This window comes from Scyliorhinus torazame, chromosome 2 (genome assembly GCF_047496885.1).
Source record: "Scyliorhinus torazame isolate Kashiwa2021f chromosome 2, sScyTor2.1, whole genome shotgun sequence".
Taxonomy (NCBI): Eukaryota; Metazoa; Chordata; class Chondrichthyes; order Carcharhiniformes; family Scyliorhinidae; genus Scyliorhinus; species Scyliorhinus torazame.
In genome coordinates, this window is record NC_092708.1 from 317646075 (window position 1) to 317664573 (window position 18499).

Here is an 18499-nt window from a genome sequence, read left to right on the forward strand (position 1 = left end):
GCCTCTCTTCCCTGCCAGATCATCCCCTCAGCTGAATGATCTGTTTCCATTCCTTCCTTTCTTCTATGACTCACTGACTTTCACGTTTTCCCAATACTCTCTCAGGCTCACCTTCAATGTTCTCTCTCACATTTCCTTCCCTTTCCCCTTTCAGTATGTTATTTGTTTTCCCTTTTACATCCTCCCTGCATCCCAGTCTCACCCCTATCAACACTTCTTCATTTTGAAAAGTACATTGGGCTGGATTCTCCGATTTTCAGACTATGTCCTGACGCTGGTGTGGGAATAGTGGCCTTTTACGACCAAAATTTTGGCGCAAAACGGCCACCGATCCTCCGTCTGGTGGGAGACTAGCAGGCAGGCAGCGTAGAGTACATGGCTCTCGCTGCCGATATGGCTGGAGAATGGCCAGGTCCGTGGCTGCGCATGCGCACTGCACGCGCAGGCGACTGCAACGGCCGTGCCTTGCAAAATGGCGCCGGCCTCGCGCAGACCCGGCCTGCCAAATAGTGCTCCCCCTTTGGCTGACTTGCGACCTCCGGACCACCCCCCCAACAGTGCCCCCAGCCCCTGCCAATGTCCCCACTGCCTACAGATCGACTCTCCCCTGACTGGCAGTGCTGGACTGGATCCGCAGCCGCCACACCGAGTTCCCGACAAATAATAGCATGAGAGACCCACGCCGTCAGGAACTCGGCCGGTCGGGGGCGGAGCACCGGGGGGCGGGCCTCAGGCAACGTCCTGAGGCTGTCGATACGGCGTGTGGCGTACTCCTAGAGTACGGCGCAGAGCATCGTAAAAGCGGCACCGCCCCCAATTTCCCCACGAACGTTGATTCTCCGCCGATCGCCGAACTCGATTTCAGTGTCGGCGAACGGAGAATCCCACCCATTAACATATAACAAGCACGTGAAAGCCCTGCCTTGGAATACAGGGGATATTCTCTGCAATTTACGCATTCATGACGCGTTAATTAAATTAGAATTATTTCACTTACAGTAATGTTCTAATATAAATGAGTTATGTATAGGTCTTGCATAACAACAGTGAGCTTGTACAATAATATTATTTATGCAATTCTTTAAAGTTAAACAGATGGAGCATTGTAACCAAGGTGACCCAACTAAATGGTGTTTTAATGCAAAAATGAGAAACAACTTAAAACATTCATAGCAAATGTGCAATTGAATAATCGTGCAGAGCAATGTAACACTGGGAATGAAATTGAACTACACTGGGGTGCAAAGCAGGATATGGTGGATGTCGTGTTGAGTGTTCCGCTATACAAACGAACCAACACGGTTGTAGATGGTACAACTCTGTTTTATTACTCTTGATAACAACATCTGTAAACTTATGACTGTGGTTCGTACTTTACCCGTTAACCTGTGGACCCAGCCCTAACACTAGCTTAGAGAGGCACTCAGCACATGGTGTATGTCTGAGTGGCACGCTGTGAGCTCTGTGCCCTGAGCTGTCTCCTGCTGGAATGAGCGGGAACTGTGGTGTTCCCCGTTTTATAGTGCGTGTGCTCTCACTGGTGATTGGCTATGATGTTGCGTGTGTGTTGATTGGTCCGTTGATCTGTCCATCAGTGTGTATGTGTGTTTGCACCATGATATGTTTATCTGAATATCATGACAGTGGATAGGCCATTTGTTATATATACTGCCTGATGATAATTTCAAATGAACACTATGTGGGACATCTATCAGTGGCCAATCCACTACCATTTGCTTTGTACTCCAACCCGAGTTGAATTTCAGCCCCACTGTATGAATGGTAGGGGACATTTTCTTGTCTATCACACCCTTCTCAGTGAGTATCTAATCAGTGTTGCTGTCGACCACTGGCTATATCAGCTACATTGTTTTTTTTTAGCTGAAAGACAACATAGGGGAGGAAGATAAATATCATAAAGCAACTTTTGTACCAAATCGTTTCTTTGCTAAGCTTTAGCCTTCGGCGAAAAGAATTTCCTTCCTTTAAGTGCGACAGGCAACATGAGCAAATCTTTTTACATACTTGACAAAGAGTCATCCAGGCTCCAAATGTTAGCTCCCTTTTCTCTCCACAGATGCTGTCAGGCCTGCTGAGATTGTCCAGTATTTTCTGTTTTTGTTTCAGATTCCGGCATCCACAGTAATTTGCTTAAATCTTTTTACATAGTGAGTTGCTGTGATCTGGAATACACAACCTGAAAGATGGTGGAAGAAGATTCAGCCCTAACATTCAAAAGAGGATAAGGGGAAAACTTACAGGGCTATATGGGGAGCGAGCAAAGTAGTGAGATTCATTAGATAGCTCGATCAGACAGCTAGCACAGGCACCATGAGCTGAGTTGTCTGGAGAAGACCTGTTGTTCTATCTGAATATGGACTGACTAAGAAAATAGCCACAGTAATTAAACAGAGGGAACATAGAACATACAGTGCTGAAGGAGGCCATTCAGCCCATCGAGTCTGCACCGACCCACTTAGGCCATCACTTCCACCCTATCCTCGTAACCCAATAACCCCTCCTAACCTTTTTTTGTCACTAAGGGCTTTGAGTTGTAATATTAGCTGTTCTCTGGTAGCTTCACTGACAACATTTATGTGAATAACAATGGAATATGGAATTAAATCCCAGCAGAACCTTAGTTTTCTGAGGCACAGTTAGCCAAATCTATATTTGGGGCTGTTTAGCACAGGGCTAAATCGCTGGCTTTGAAAGCAAACCAAGGCAGGCCAGCAGCACTGTTCAATTCCCGTAACAGCCTCCCCGAACAGGCGCCGGAATGTGACGACTAGGGGCTTTTCACAGTAACTTCATTGAAGCCTACTTGTGACAATAAGCGATTTTCATTTCATTTTCATTTCATTTCATTTCATTTCATTTTCATTTGAAAAGTTAAATCACTAAATAGTTGTATTTTTAAAAATTGAAGTTTTAAAAACAATCCAGTAGGGATTTGGGAACAGTTGAGGTCCATCATGTATGGTACCTGCCAATGTGGGAGATCCTGGATGGTTTGTGTATCTGGGATAACCATGCATATGAGAAGTGTCTCTGACTGATTAGATTTGAGTTCAAATTTCCTGAACTTGACGGATACAAACAAGAAGTTTTAAAAAAAAATTTATTCAAAATTTTTCAACAAAAATTTTCAACCATTTAAACCCCCCCCCCCCCCCCCCCGTAACAAAAAAGAAAAGAGAAGTAACAGAACAAAACATAAACATATCAATCCGACATAAAACAGAACTTGTACAATGGGTTCCTCCCACACATATTGACTTTCCCATATGTTTATGTTTTTCCTTTTTCAAGTGCCCCTAGGAAAACCCCCTTCCCCGCCCACCCATATACCCCCCCACCGAAAGAGACCCCCCCCCCCCTCCTCCTTGGGTTGCTGCTGCTGACCGACCTCCATCTAACGCTCCGCGAGATAGTCTAGGAACGGTTGCCACCGCCTGAAGAACCCCTGCGCAGACCCTCTCAAGGCAAACTTTTTCCCCACCAGCTTGATGAACCCTGCCATGTCATTTATCCAGGCTTCCACACTGGGGGGCTTTGCGTCTTTCCATAATAGCAAGATCCTCCACCGGGCTACCAGGGACGCAAAGGCCAGGATACCGGCCTCTTTCGCCTCCTGCACTCCCGGCTCGTCCGCCACCCCAAATAGTGCCAGCCCCCAACTTGGCTTGACCTGGACTTTCACCACCTTAGACCTTAGACATAGTCCTCGCGACACCCCTCCAGAACCCATCCAGTGCCGGGCACGACCAGAACATATGGGCGTGATTCGCCGGGCTTCCTGAGCACCTCCCACATCTGACCTCCACCGCAAAGAACCTACTCAGCCTCGCCCCTGTCATATGCGCTCTGTGAATAACCTTAAACTGTATCAGGCTAAGCCTGTCCCACGAGGAAGAGGAATTAACCCTACTCAGGGCATCAGCCCACAGACCCTCTTCAATCTCCTCCCCCAATTCCTCCTCCCATTTGCCCTTCAGCTCCTCTACCAAAGCCTCCTCTTCTTTCATCTCCTGATATATCGCCGAAACCTTGCCCTCTCCGACCCATACACCCGAAATCACCCTGTCCTGAATCCCCTGTGCCGGGAGCAACGGGAATTCCCTCACCTGCTGCCTCACAAACGCCCTCACCTGCATGTACCTGAACGCATTTCCCGGGGGTATCCCAAACTTCTCCTAGGCTCGCAAACGTCCCATATATAAACAGGTCCCCCATCCTCCTGATCCCTGCCCGATGCCAGCTCTGAAATTCACCGTCCATCCTTCCTGGGACAAACCAATGGTTATTTCTGATCGGGGACCACACCGAGGCTCCCATCGCTCCCCTGTGTCGTCTCCACTGCCCCCAGGTCTTTAGCGTTGCCGCCACCACTGTACTCGTGGTGTACCTTGTCGGCGAGAGCGGCAGCGGTGCCGTCACCAGCGCCCTCAGGCTCGTTCCTTTGCAGGACGCCATCTCCAACCTCTTCCATGCCGCCCCCTCTCCCTCCGTCACCCACTTTTTAAGAAAAATATATATTTATTAAAGTTTTTTAACACAATTTTTCTCCCTTACCAACAATAACCCCCCCCGTAACAAAATAGCAAGAAATCGCACAGAGGAAGATATATACATGGTGAAATGATACGTTTACATAGCTTTTTACACTGGCTCTCTCCCGCACGTGCCAGTTTCCCCAACCCTTCATGTTATCTCTTGCTCATCCACCCTCCCAGACAATCCACTGTCCCCCCCCCCCCCCCCGAAGGACATCCCCCCCGCCCCCCCTAGGTTGCTGCTGCTGACCGACCTTCCTCTAACGCTCCGCGAGATAGTCTAGGAACGGTTGCCACCGCCTGTAGAACCCCTGCGCAGACCCTCTCAAGGCAAACTTTATCCTCTCCAGCTTTATGAACCCAGCCATGTCGTTTATCCAGGCCTCCACGCTGGGGGGCTTCGCCTCCTTCCACATTAGCAAGATCCTTCGCCGGGCTACTAGGGACGCAAAGGCCAGAATGCCGGCCTCTTTCGCCTCCTGCACTCCCGGCTCGTCCACTGCTCCAAATATTGCTAGCCCCCAGCTTGGCTTGACCCGAACTTTAACCACCTGAGATATTGCTCCCGCCACTCCTCTCCAGAACCCCTCCAGTGCCGGGCATGACCAAAACATATGGACATGGTTCACCAGGCTCCCTGAGCACCTTCCTCCATCACCCACTTACGGATCATCGCCACGTTGGTTGCCCAATAGTAGCCACCCAGATTCGGCAATGCCAGCCCTCCTCTGTCCCTACTACGCTCCAGAAACCCCCTCCTTACCCTCGGTGTCTTGTTTGCCCACACAAAACCCATGATGCTCCTGCCTACCCTCTTAAAAAAGGCCTTGGTGATCATAATAGGAAGGCACTGGCATCGGGCAGGGATCAGGAGGATGGGGGACCTGTTTATATATGGGACGTTTGTTGAGCTTCCCTGGATGATATACAATATCATAGTCATAGGTGGAGAGTTCAATCCTCCACCTCAAAATTTTATCATTCTTGATCTTACCCCGCTGTGTACTGTTGAACATGAAGGCTACCGACCGTTGTTCGGTGACGAGGGTGAACTTCCTACCAGCGAGGTAGTGCCTCCAATGCTGCACAGCTTCCACAATGGCTTGAGCTTCTTTTTCGACTGCGGAGTGTCGAACCTCGGAGGTGTTGAGGGTATGGGAAAAAAAGGCTACAGGCCTGCCTGCCTGGTTAAGGGTAGCGGCGAGGGCGACCTCTGACGCGTCGCTCTCCACCTGGAAGGGGATGAACTCGTCCACCGCGCGCACCGTGGCTTTGGTAATATCTGCCTTGATGCGGCTGAAGGCCTGGCGGGCCTCAGCCGTCGGGGGAAGATGGTGGCTTTGATCAGTGGGCGGGCTTTGTCCGCATAGTTGGGGACCCACTGGGCTAATACGAAAAGAACCCGAGGCATCTTTTCAAGGCCTTGGGGCAGTGGGGGAGGGGGAGTTGCAGGAGGGGACGCATGCGGTCGGGGTCGGGCCCTAGGACTCCGTTTTCCACGACATGGCCAAGGATGGCCAGTCGGGTTGTGTGGAAAACGCATTTTTCCTTGTTATAGGTGAGATTGAGGGCTTGGGCGGTTTGGAGAAACTTCTGAAGGTTGGCATCGTTGTCCTGCTGATCACGGCCGCAGATGGTGATGTTGTACAAGTATGGAAATGTGGCCCGCAGCCCGTACTGGTCCAACATTCGGTCCATCGTTCTTTGGAAGACCGAGACCCTGTTGGTGACACCGAAGGGGACCCGGAGGAAATGGAAGAGGCGGCCGTCTGCCTCAAAGGCCGTGTAGTGGTGATCATCCGGGCGGATTCGAAGCTGGTGGTATGCGGACCTCAGATCTACCGTGGAGAACACCCGATAGTGTGCAATCTGATTCACCATGTCCGCTATCCGGGGAAGGGGGTACGCATCGAGTTGTGTGCACCGGTTTATGGTTTGGCTGTAGTCTACAACCATCCGGTTCTTTTCCCCGGTCCCGACGACCACCACTTGAGCTCTCCATGACCCCCTCCCTCAAGAGCCGCTGGATCTCTGACTTGATAAAAGTCCTGTCCTGGGTACTGTACCGCCTGCTCCTGGTGGCGACGAGTTTACTGTTGGCGATGAGGTTCGTGAAGAGCGGTGGAGGAGCGACCTTAAGAGTTGCGAGGCTACATATGGTGAGAGGGGGTAGGGGCCCGCCGAACTTCAGGGGCAGGCTCCTGAGGTTACACTGGAAGTCCAGTCCCAACAGGAGAGGAGCGCAGAGGTCGGGGAGGACATATAGTTTGAAATTGGCGTACTCGGCGCCCTGTATCGCAAGGTTCGCGACACAGTACCCCTGGATCTGCACCAAATGTGATCCAGAAGTGAGGGAGATTGTTTGGAATGCGGGGGAAATTTGGAGAGAACAGCGCCTTAGTGTGTCTGGATGTACAAAGCTCTCCGTGCTCCCAGAGTCAAATAGGCAGGGCGTTTCATACCCATTGACCCGGACGGTCATCATCGAGTTCCTGAGGTGTTTGGGCCGTGACTGGTCGAGGGTGACAGCGCCGAGCTGCGGGTAACCGGCGTGGTCGGAGGTGGTGGGGTGGTCCCAAGATGGCTGCCCCCGTTGGTCGCACGTGTCAGGCGGCGTTGGAGATGGCTTCCCCCATGGACATCATGAGGCTGATGATGCGTCCGAAGGGGGAGGTACCGGCAGGCACGCAGCCACGCTGCGGGCCTGTGAGTCTGAAAGTTGGGCCTGTGATTTAGAAGATTTGGATCTGGCCAGGCAGACTTTGGCAAAGTGTCCTTATTGCCGCAGTCGCTACAGGTCGTGTTCCGAGCCGGGCAATGCTGCCTGAGGTGCTGGTTCTGGCCGCAGAAATAACAGGGCAGCCCCCCGGGTTGGGCAGGCAGCCGCGCGGCACAGGCCTGGGGCACCCTCTGGTTGGGTGTCCACGAGGGGATTGCGTGGTCGGAGGGGAAAGCATTGAGGCTCTGAAACGCTACTTCTAAGGAGGTGGATAGTTGTACCGACTTCTAGGTCGAGGGCACCTTTTTCGAGCAAGCGCTGTCTGACGTAGTTGGACCGGACTCCAGCCACATAGACGTCCCGGATGGCGAGCTCCATATGCTGCGAGGCCGTGACGTCCTTATAATTGCAGTTTCGAGCGAGTACCTTCAGGTCGTGTAGGTATACCTCCAGCGATTTCCCCAGGGCTTTGACGACGAGTGGTGAGGAGATACCGCGCGAACACTTCATTCACCGGCCTCCCGTACTGCCTTTTCAGGATCGCGACCGCGTCTGCGTACGTGGTCGCTTCCTCGATCTGCACGGAGATTCTGTGGCTCACCCAGGCATGGAGGAGACTCAGTTCCTGTTCCTCGGTGACAGTGGGCGAGGAGGAGGCGGCGAGGTAGGCCTCAAAACAGCGGAGCCAGTGCAAAAAAATTCCTTTGGCTTCTGCTGCCTGAGGGTCGAGTTCCAGTCGATCAGGTTTGAGGGCTGCTTCCATAGCGATATTGTAGCTGATTAAATTGATGCGACAATCAATTCACATGAGACGGAGAGTTGAAGTGAACAGGTTTTAATCAGCTATAACTGTGCCTGCCTGCGACTGCACTGTACAGGCTGCAGATCTATATACCTCCCCCGAGGGGGCGGAGCCAGAGGCAGAGCCCACAAGGGCACCAACATAATACAATGTAATACAATGGTGGGCCATAGGCGGAGCCCACAAGGGCATCAACATAATACAATGTAATATAATGTAATACAATGGTGAATGCTAGCAGTAATACATGAACCAAGGATCTGCTTTTGGGCAGAGCACACAAGAAGGATGGAATCTTTCCCTAGTTTTGCATTTGTATTTTCCAGTGCGATTTGCATGTGGAAGTGCGTAATCATTGTTACTTTTTTTGATTTGGGGAAGGTTGTTTTTGAATTTGTTGAAGATGCACCTCATGCTACACTCTCCTGTGTCTGTTTCCTTGTTCCCAGTGAGGTGAACAGGGAAAGCCAGTAGCTTCAATTTCCTTTCCTTCAAAGTTTCTGTTCTTGGTATACTGCAGAATACTTTAAATAGGATATTCAAAATGTTTGTTTTGTTCCCATTAATTGTTGCATTGCGTCAATTTGACATTTTTAGGAGGGTGTGGATCTGTTTAACCCCTCTGTCCACAGTGTTCTTTGGTTTAATTCTTTGTGAACCTGGGAATGAAATCATGGGTGGAATTAATGCAGGTCGAGGGACGGAACAATGAGGTAGGTGGGGCTGTTAAATAGCGTGGGAAGTGCAGTGTCAAGTCCCTGATGTCAGTCTGGGACACCTAATTATCCTCGCAGTGGCGAGGAAGCAAGACAGTGGTGCCGATGGCACATGGTGGGAAGGTAATTTAGATGGTTGTGCATGCAATTAAATTAACTTGTAGCAATTAAATGCTACTTTAGCAATTAAGTTGATGGTGCACAGGAATCACAAGCCTTCGCTTTCACAACCGGTTAAAGCTGGCAATGAGCAGGCAAGGCAGTATTCGAGGTGGAAGGTGAGTGAGTTGGAGCTGCCTGTCACCATTTGGAGATTTATTTGGAAGAGGGGAGAGGAGGTTGAGTTTGAAGGTATAACCTTAAAACGAATAAAAAAGTTTACAAAGTGCTAATATAGTGTATATAGTATTATGTATAAAACAGGGATTTTCAAAGTGCGGGACACAACCCAGGTGTGGGTTGTGGGCGTGTTGGGAGGTTTGCGGAACAATCAGTCGTAATGTTCCCATGGTGGTCCCAATCGTGGGAGAAGCACCCAACGGCCGCTACCGGCATATTTATTGAGAATGCCGGCCGCCGCTGCCTTTTAATTAAGAATGAAATGACGCTGTGTGCAGTCTTCTGGCCAGAAGTGGTAGCAGTGAGCAGGTCATACAAGTACACTTGACATCAAGTGCCCTCTTTGTACCTGCTTTAGGTGCCAAATCACCGTGGAGAGCTTCTTCCATTTTCTAGCTACTGACAAGCAAGACAAGAGGATTGTGCAGATGAATTGTTTCCTTACGAGTAAAAGAAGACCAGAGACAAATATAGGCAGTGTGTCGTCTGGCCAGGATCTCACAACTGAATCTGCTGGAGAGAGCTGCTCAGGAGCAGGAAAGAACAGTGCTCCAGGGCTTCTGGTTAATAGTCTACAAAGAAGAAAATTAACTCGGGAATAAAGCAGAATAAAGAGGATTTCTTGAGGTTTGGCAAGACAAATGTATATTAGGATGCAATGCACATGTGTGTTATAAGCAGGGAAGTACTGGCAATTGAGAGGTGAATTTTCAGATTTTTGAAAGAGATGTGGTAGGTGAAAAATTCCTTTTAAGGTTGAGACCCCAGATTCAGTCATTAACTTGTCGCTGACTCCAAATGAAAAGACGATGCTGCTGTAGCTGACCTGAGATAGCACATTAAAAACATGCCAAAAACCAATGAAGGTGTGTCAGCATTCTGGAATAGCATCTCTCAGTGCTGAGTAAAACAAACATTCTGTTGCTATTGCCCTTCACAATGACCTACATGTGCGAGGATGGATTTTCCGTCATTACAAAGATGAAGACAGCACAAAGGAACTGGCTGAAGTCTGCATCTGATTTGCGCATTGCCCTCTCCTCCTGTGATTCTGATGGAGTGAGATCGTGAGGACCAAGCAGCTTCCCTTTCGCATTAAAGGTAAGCGAATGGGGCGGCACGGTGGTTAGCACTGCTGCCTCACGGCACCGAGGACCCGGGTTCGATCCCAGCCCCGGGTCACTGTCCATGTGAAGTTTGCACATTCTCTCCATGTCTGCGTGGATCTCATCCCCGCAACCCAAAGATGTGCAGGGTAGATGGATTGGCCATGCTAAATTGCCCTTTAATTGGAAAAAAGAATTGAGTACTTTAAGTTTAACAAAAAGGTAAGCGAATGCGGTGTGTCGCGATGGTTGGCCAGTGTGGGTTGCAAAGATAGTCTGGGGTGGGTCCTGAAAGTCGCTGTTTGGCAAAAGTGTGCCCCGGAAAAAAAGTTTAAAAAACACTGGTATATAGAGTATAAGTGAGAATCATTTTCATGTCTGCTTTTACTTGAGAAAAGACAGAATGCAATGTCTAAGAACATGGATTCATTGGATATCAAACTGATGTAAAGGACTTTGTTAAAACAGGTACTTATCAATGTGTTTTTGCTGAGACAACTGCTTTGCTATCGTATATTTTGTTGTACCTGTCAGTGCTTTGTATAAGTCAGTTAAACATACAGAATAGTTTTGCAAAACATACAAATTTTCAGCAAGTCCACAAAGCCTATTTAAAATACCTATCAAGGCTTGAAAGTGATCAGTGTGTTAAATACAACAACACATCCAACTAACAGATTTTAAAATAACTATAGAGTTACAAAAGCTAATTACAGAACTTAATTCTAATCTTAAAACCAAAGTTGGTCACATACTGTGAAACAAAGTGATTCCCTTAAGCAGCATCACAAATTAAACTAATATGATGCACAAGACTGCGCCCCCCCCCCCCCCCCCCCCGGTTCCTGTCTGCTTTCTGTGACCCTGGTGGTTCCTATATGACCCCCCACCCCCTGCCTTTCTATCATTATTAGTTTCAAAAAGGCCCTGGAACAGGCTGATGAATGGCGTCACGCTTTATAGAAGCCATGGTCCGACCCTCAAATGGTGTATTCGATCGTCTCCAAATGGAGAAATTCCGACAGGTCTGCCAGCTGGTCTGCAGCTGTGGGTGGTGCTGCTGATCGCCAACCGAGCAGGATTCTCCGGCAGGCGACTAAGGAAGCAAACGCAAGGGCATCGTCGGCCCTCTTCCCCATATGAAGTTCTGGCTGGTCCGATATCCCGAACACTGCCACTCTCGGGCACGGCTCCACCCTCACTTGCACAACCTTGGACATCGCCTCGAAGAAGGCTGTCCAAAACCCAATAAGCCTGGGGCATGCCCAGAACATGTGGGCATGGTTGGCCAGGCCTCTCTGGCACTGTTCACATTTGTCCTTCACCTCCGGCAGGAACCTGCTCATTCGGGTTCTGGTTAGGTGTGTTCTGTGCACCACATTAAACTGGATGAGGCTTAGCCTTGCGCAGGAGGAGGTGGAATTGGCCCTACTTAATGCTTTGGTCCAGAGTCCCCATTCTACTTCCGTCCTTACTTCATTCTGTGGTGCTCTCGCCCTTTCTAAAAGTCGTCCGTATATGTCCCCGCAGTTCCCCTTTTCCATATTGTCCACGTCCAACAGCTCCTCCAACATCGTGTCTCTCGAGACTCTTGGGTACATCGTCGTCCCCTTAGTTTGGCTACCAGTCCACCTCTGCTGTCCTTTACCTGGGCTATTTCCTTCGTGGCTGTCTGCGTTCTCAGCTGGTAAGCCAGCTGGCAGATAGCCTTCCCTCCGTGTTCATAAAAAGTCGCCTGTGTTTGGCGGAGTTGGTGCACTGCCTTCCTGGTGGGTAGCATGTTAAAGTTCATTTGTGACTTTTCCCTCTCTGCCAGAAGCTCTACAGTCGGGGCCTCGGAGTATCTTCTGTCGATCAGTTGCTGCCTAGCTGCCCTCTCTTCCCTGTCTCTACGAGCCTCAGGCTCTAATCGCTCCCCTAATTACCGCCTTCAGTGCTTCCCAGACGTGGAAGGTGAGACTTCCCCATTCTGGTTGTTAGTAATGTTTCTGGCAGAAGACCTTATCGGCCAAGAGGTCCGTGTCCGGCCTCCATGTGGGGCGTTGGACACGGCCCGTCTCCAACCTCACATCATGTAATGTGGAACGTGGTCGGAGATGACTATCGTGGAATATTCCGCTCTGACTATTTCTTTTTTTTTTAACAAACAATTTTAATGAGGTATTTTTGGCATTACAAACAGCAACAGTATAAAAACAATGTACAAAGAACAATAAACGTAGTGCAAACACCGACTCCCATCTCTCCAAGACCCGCCTATTTAACCCCCTATTCTACGCTACCCTATCCCCCCCCCCCCCCCCCCCCCGACGATTAATTCTCCGCGAAGAAGTCGATGAATAGTTGCCACCTCGGACGAACCCTAACAATGGCCCTCTCAAGGCGAACTTAATCTTCTCTCGGCCGAGAAAACTCGCCATGTCGGTTAACCAGGTCTCTGACTTCGGGGGCTTTGAGTCCCTCCAAGCTAATAATATCCGTCTCCGGGCTACCAGGGAGGTAAAGGCCGGAACATCTGCCTCTTTCTCCTCCTGGAGTCCCGGATCTTCCGACACCTCTGGACTCATTGCCACCCTTGTTTTCAATACTCTGGACATGACATCCGCAAACCCCTGCCAATATCCTCTAAGTTTTGGACACGCCCAGAATATGTGGACATGGTTCGCTGGTCCACCTGCACATTTTACACACCTGTCCTCTACCCCAAAGAATCTACTCATCTGGGCCACTGTCACGTGGGCCCGGTGGACCGCCTTGAATTGGATCAAGCTGAGCCTTGCGCATGTAGCGGTCGCGTTGACTCTGCTCAACACGTCCGCCCATTAGCCGTCCTCCATCTCACCCCCAAGCTCCTCCTCCCACTTACGCTTCAGCTCCTCGGTCTGCGTCTCCTCCGCCCCCATAAGTTCTTTGTAAATGTCCGAGACGCTCCCCTCTCCCACCCATCCCCTAGACACTACCCTATCCTGGATCCCCCATAGTGGCAGGAGTGGGAAGGATGATACCTGCCTGCGCAGAAAGTCCCGCACCTGTAAATATCTAAATTTGTTCCCCCTTGCCAACCCAAACTTCTCCTCCAGCGCCCTCAAGATAGGGAAGCTCCCTTCCAGTAACAGGTCCCCCATCCTCTCAATTCCCTCCCTTCGCCATACTCTAAGCCCCCCATCCAAGCTCCCTGGAGCAAACCGGTGGTTGTCACATATTGGGGACCAAACCGATGCTCCCACTGCTCCAACGTACCTCCTCCACTGACCCCAGATCCTCAAGGCTGCCACCACCACGGGGCTGGTGGAGTATCTCGCCGGCGGGAACGGCAGTGGTGCCGTTATCAACGCCCCCAAGCTGGTGCCCTTACATGAAGCTGCTTCCATCCGCTCCCAAACCGACCCTGCCCCCACCACCCACTTCCTTATCATAGCAATGTTGGCCGCCCAGTAGTAATTACTAAAATTTGGCAGGGCAAGCCCCCCCTCCCCGCTGATTCCTCTCGAGCATCACCTTCTTCACTTGCGGGGACTTACCCGCCCAGACAAAGCCCAGAATGATTTTGTTAACCCTCTTAAAAAAGGACCGCGGGATTAAAATTGGGAGGCATTGGAATACAAATAGAAATCTTGGTAGGACCGCCATCTTAACCGTCTGCACCCTCACAGCCAGCGACAGCGGTAGCACATCCCATCTCCGAAACTCGCCCCTCATCTGTTCAACCAACCGGGACAAGTTCAATTTGTGTAACCGGCCCCAGTCGCGCGCCACTTGTATCCCTAAGTACCTGAAACTGTCCCCCACTAACCTAAACGGTAGCTCCCCCAGCAGACCCTCCTGACCCCTTGCCTGGACTACAAACATCTCGCTCTTTGTCATATTCAGTTTATATCCCGAAAACCGGCCAAATTCCCCAAAGTCGCCATGATTTCACCCATCCCTGCCCCTGGATCTGCTACATATAAGAGCAGGTCGTCTGCGTACAGCGAGCCCCCCCCCCCCCCGAACCAGCAGTGAGATCGGCCTATATGACTCGCTTCGATATTAACAAAATAGTGGCCTGTGACATCGTTGGGGGCAGCGCCCCTCTATCCCTCGCCTCATTGAAAACCTTGACCTGCAACGGCCCTAATATCCCCGGGAATTTCTTGTAGAATTCCACCGGATACCCGTCCGGCCCCGGGGCTTTACCCGACTGCATTGCCTTCAAGCCCCCAACTATTTCTAACGCCCTAATCGGGGCCCCCAGCCCATCCACCAGCTCCCTGCCCACCCTTGGAAAGGTCAGTCCGTCCAAAAAGCATCTCATTCCCTCGGGCCCCGAGGGGGGCTCCGAGCGATAGAGTCTACTGTAAAAGTCCCTGAACGCCCTGTTTAGCCCAGCCGAGTCCCCTACCAAACTCCCATCCCCATCAACCAGCCTCTCTATTTCTCTGGCCACCTCCCTCTTCCTAAGCTGCTGTGCCAGCATTCTGCTGGCCTTCTCCCCATGTTCATAAAACGCCCCCCTCGCCTTTCTAAGCTGTTCCACTGCCTTGCCTGTGGACAACACCCAAAACTCAGCCTTCAGCCTCCGACGCTTCCTTAAAAGCTCCACCCCCGGGGTCGCCGCATACCTCCTATCGATCTGTAGGATCTCCTTAACCAGTCGGTCCGTCTCTGCCCTATCCGTCCTGTCCCTATCTGCCCGGATCGAAATCAGCTCTCCTCTCACCACTGCTTTCAGCGCCTCCCAGACCACCGCTGCTGAGACTTCCCCCGTGTCATTGTCCTGCAGATAGTTCCTCAGCCTCTTGCACACCGCCTCGTCCGCCAACAAGCCCACGTCCAATCTCCATTATGGGCGCTGGAAGCTCTTCTCACTAACCTGCAGTTCCACCCAGTGTGGGGCATGATCAGAAATAGTAATGGCCGAATATCCTGTGTCCACCACCCCCGCCGGCAAATCCCTGCTCAAAATGAAAAAATCAATCCGGCACATGCGAATAAAAAGAAAACTCCCTCCCCGTCGGCTGCCTAAACATGGGTCGACCACCCCCCCCCCCCCCATCTGCTCCATGAACCCTAACAGTTTGTTTGCCATTGCTAGCACCCTCCCTGTTTTTGAACACGACCAGTCCAGGCTGGGGTCGATGACTGTATTGAAATCCCCTCCCATCACCAGCTTGTGCGAGTCCAGGTCAGGTATCTTCCCCAGTACCCTCTTTACGAATTCTACGTCGTCCCAGTTTGGCGCGTACACATTAACCATGACTACCTTCCTCCCCTCCAGCACGCCTCTTGCCATGACATAATGGCCCCCCCCCCCATCCGAGACTATACCCACCTGAAATTGCACTCTCATTTTGATTAAAATCGCCACCCCTCTAGTCTTGGTGCCCAGCCCCGAATGAATGTCCTGACTGACCCAACCCTTCCTTAGCCTGACTTGATCCGCCATTTTCATGTGTGTCTCCTGCAACATCACCACATCCGCCTTCAGAGCCCTCAGATGCGCGAACACACGTGCCCTCTTGACCAGCACATTCAATCCTCTAACATTCCAGGTGATCAGCCTAGTTGGGGGGCACCGCGCCCCCCCCTCCACTGATCAGCCATCCCTTTTCCTGGGCCCGCCTCCAGCCCATGCGCGCGCCTCTATCGGCCCGCTTCTTGGCAGCCCCCACTCCCGACCTCCTCTCTGTCCCGAAACCTATGTCCCTCCCTCGTCAGCAGAGTAACTCTTCTCCCCCCCCCCCCCCCAGCAACACCACTTTGTAACCTAACCCCTGCCATATATTGAACATATACACCCCCCCCCCCCCCCCCACTGTGCTTCCGTAGACTAGCTCACCCAGCTAGCCTGGTGGCCCTCGCTTCAGGCGCCAAGACGTCTCCCACCTATTGTTCCCTACTCCCCTCCCCCCCCCTGCCCATCGAAACCCCCCCCGCCCATCGAAACCACTTCCCTCATCAAACCGACCCCAAACAATCTCCCAATTACCATCGGAGACAACCCAAAACGAAAACCCCACAAAGAACCCCCCAAATCAGAGTAATAAAAAGTAAAAAGCCCCCACCAGCCGCCCCCACCGAAAATCCATAGAACCGAATAACTTTTACTTCCCCCATCTTCACCCAAACTTAAAAGCAGAAGAAAAACGACAATCAAAACATATAAACATCACTCAGAAAAGTTGCAACTTAAAACCAAAAGTTCTCAGTTCAGCACCAGCCCTTTCTTCTTGGCAAAGTCCATTGCGTCTTCGGGCGACTCAAAATAATGGTGCTGGTCCTCGTGCGTAACCCAAAGACGTGCCGGGTAAAGCAGCCCAAATTTCACCTTCTTCTTAAACAGGATTGCCTTCACTTGATTGAAGCCTGCCCTCCTTCTGGCCACCTCCACACACAGATCCTGATAAACACGCAATATGCTATTGTCCCATTTGCAGCTCCACGTGCGCTTGGCCCCCTGCAGAACACACTGCTTGTCCAAAAACCTGTGGAACCGGACCACCATCGCCCTAGGGGGGTCCCCCTGCCACGGCTTCCTTGCCACCGCCCTGTACGCCCTGTCCACCTCCAACGGTCGGGGAAAAGCCCCCTCCCCAGAGGTTTCTGAAACATGCCACAAATGCGCCAGCATCAGCCCCCTCAGCCCCTTCAGGTAGACCGACAATTCTTAAATTCTGCCGGCGAGCTCTGTTCTCCAGATCTTCCACCTTCTCCAGCAGCCTCTTTTGCTGATCGTCCAGCATCCCCACCACTAGCTCGACTACCGTTTGGTGCTCCTCCTGATCCACCAGCGCTTTCTCCAGCTTCTGAATCGTCCGATCTTGGACATCCAGCCTGCGCTCCAGCCGATCGAACGACTCCTTTATCGGGTCAAGACAGTCCCGTCTCTGTCTGGCAGAGCCCTCTTGGATGACCTGCATCAGCTCCTCCGCCGATGGTTGGGCCGTCGCAGCATGGGTCCGAACATCAACCATGTTGTCTTCAGCCGCAACCTCCAACCAGCCCTTGCTTATCTTTTTATTTCTTCCTTTTCGGTCCCGTGGGGTTCTCCGTTCCATGCACCAATGTGTGGACCCAGAGCCAAATTATCTGCGCCTTCAAAGCCAAAACTCAAAACCACAAAAAAGTCGGGGGAAAAAGGTCCAAAAGTCCGGCCAGAGCGGGAGCCACCAAATATGCGACTTACTCCCTCATAGCCGCCTCCGGAAGTCCCCGCTCTGACTATTTCTGGAAGCACCGATTTCCCCACTGCAAAGAAGTCAGATACGGGTATATACCTTGTATACTGGTGAGAAGAATGAGAATTCCTTCTCACCTGGGTGCAGGAACCACCATGGGCCCACTGCCCCCATCTGTTCCATGAACGTTCCCAATTCCCTAGCCATGCTTATCTTTTTCCCCGTTCTGGGATTTGATTGGTCCATCAATGGGTCCTGCACACAGTTAAAGTCCCCACCCCCCACGATCAGTCGGTGTGTGTCGATGTCAAAGTTTTCCGCCATGGTCTTCTTTATGAAATCTATGTCACCTCAGTTGGGCACAGTACATGTTTACCAGGACTACAAGTGCCCCGTCCAGGACGCTTCTGACCATGACGTACCGTCCCCCTTGGTCTGTAACCGTCGTTGTTGCCATAAACACCATTCTCTTGCTTATTAAAATACTACCCCACTAGCCCTCATCCCATAACAGGAATAGTAGGTCTGTCCCACCCAGCCCTTCCTTACCCGCAGTCGGTCCTTCTCCCTCAGGTGCATCTCTTGGAGGAAGACTATGTCAGCTTTCAAACTTCTGAGATGGGCGAAAACTCTGGATCTTTTCACTGGGCCAATAAATCCCTTAATATTCTCGGTGATAATCCTGGTAGGGGTTTTTGTGCCCCCCTTCCATACTTACCTGGTGGATGCACCCCTGCACACCGGGGTTTCCCTTTGTTAGGGGGCCGTCCAAAATTGCCATGATCGCCGTTCTCACCATGAGGCCGGGATCCGGCGCTCCGGGATTCCCTTTGTCCAGGTGGCACACAAAATGGCCACCAACTGTGTGTACGCCACGTGGGTGAGCCCCTGCACTCCGAGATAACCCTTTGCTTAGGGCACTCCAAAATGGCTGCTTATGGTGCCATCTTGTTCCTTCAACCCGAACCTTACCTGCTGAAGCCAATCTAAAACCCTTCCCTTCCTTTGCATAGTGTTCCCCTCGTGGTCCCCCTTCTCCCTTTCTACCCTCCACCCCCCCATGTTCCCCCTCCCTATTTTCCACCTTACATTCCCCTTCCCTGC

The 18499-nt window shown here is 51.3% G+C and overlaps 1 protein-coding gene across 4 annotated transcripts in view; it reads left to right on the forward strand.

Annotated features, from left to right (window-relative positions):
• LOC140399936 (uncharacterized) overlaps window positions 1-18499 on the forward strand; it is a 237743-nt gene that overhangs the window by 24871 nt on the left and 194373 nt on the right. The window lies entirely within an intron of this gene.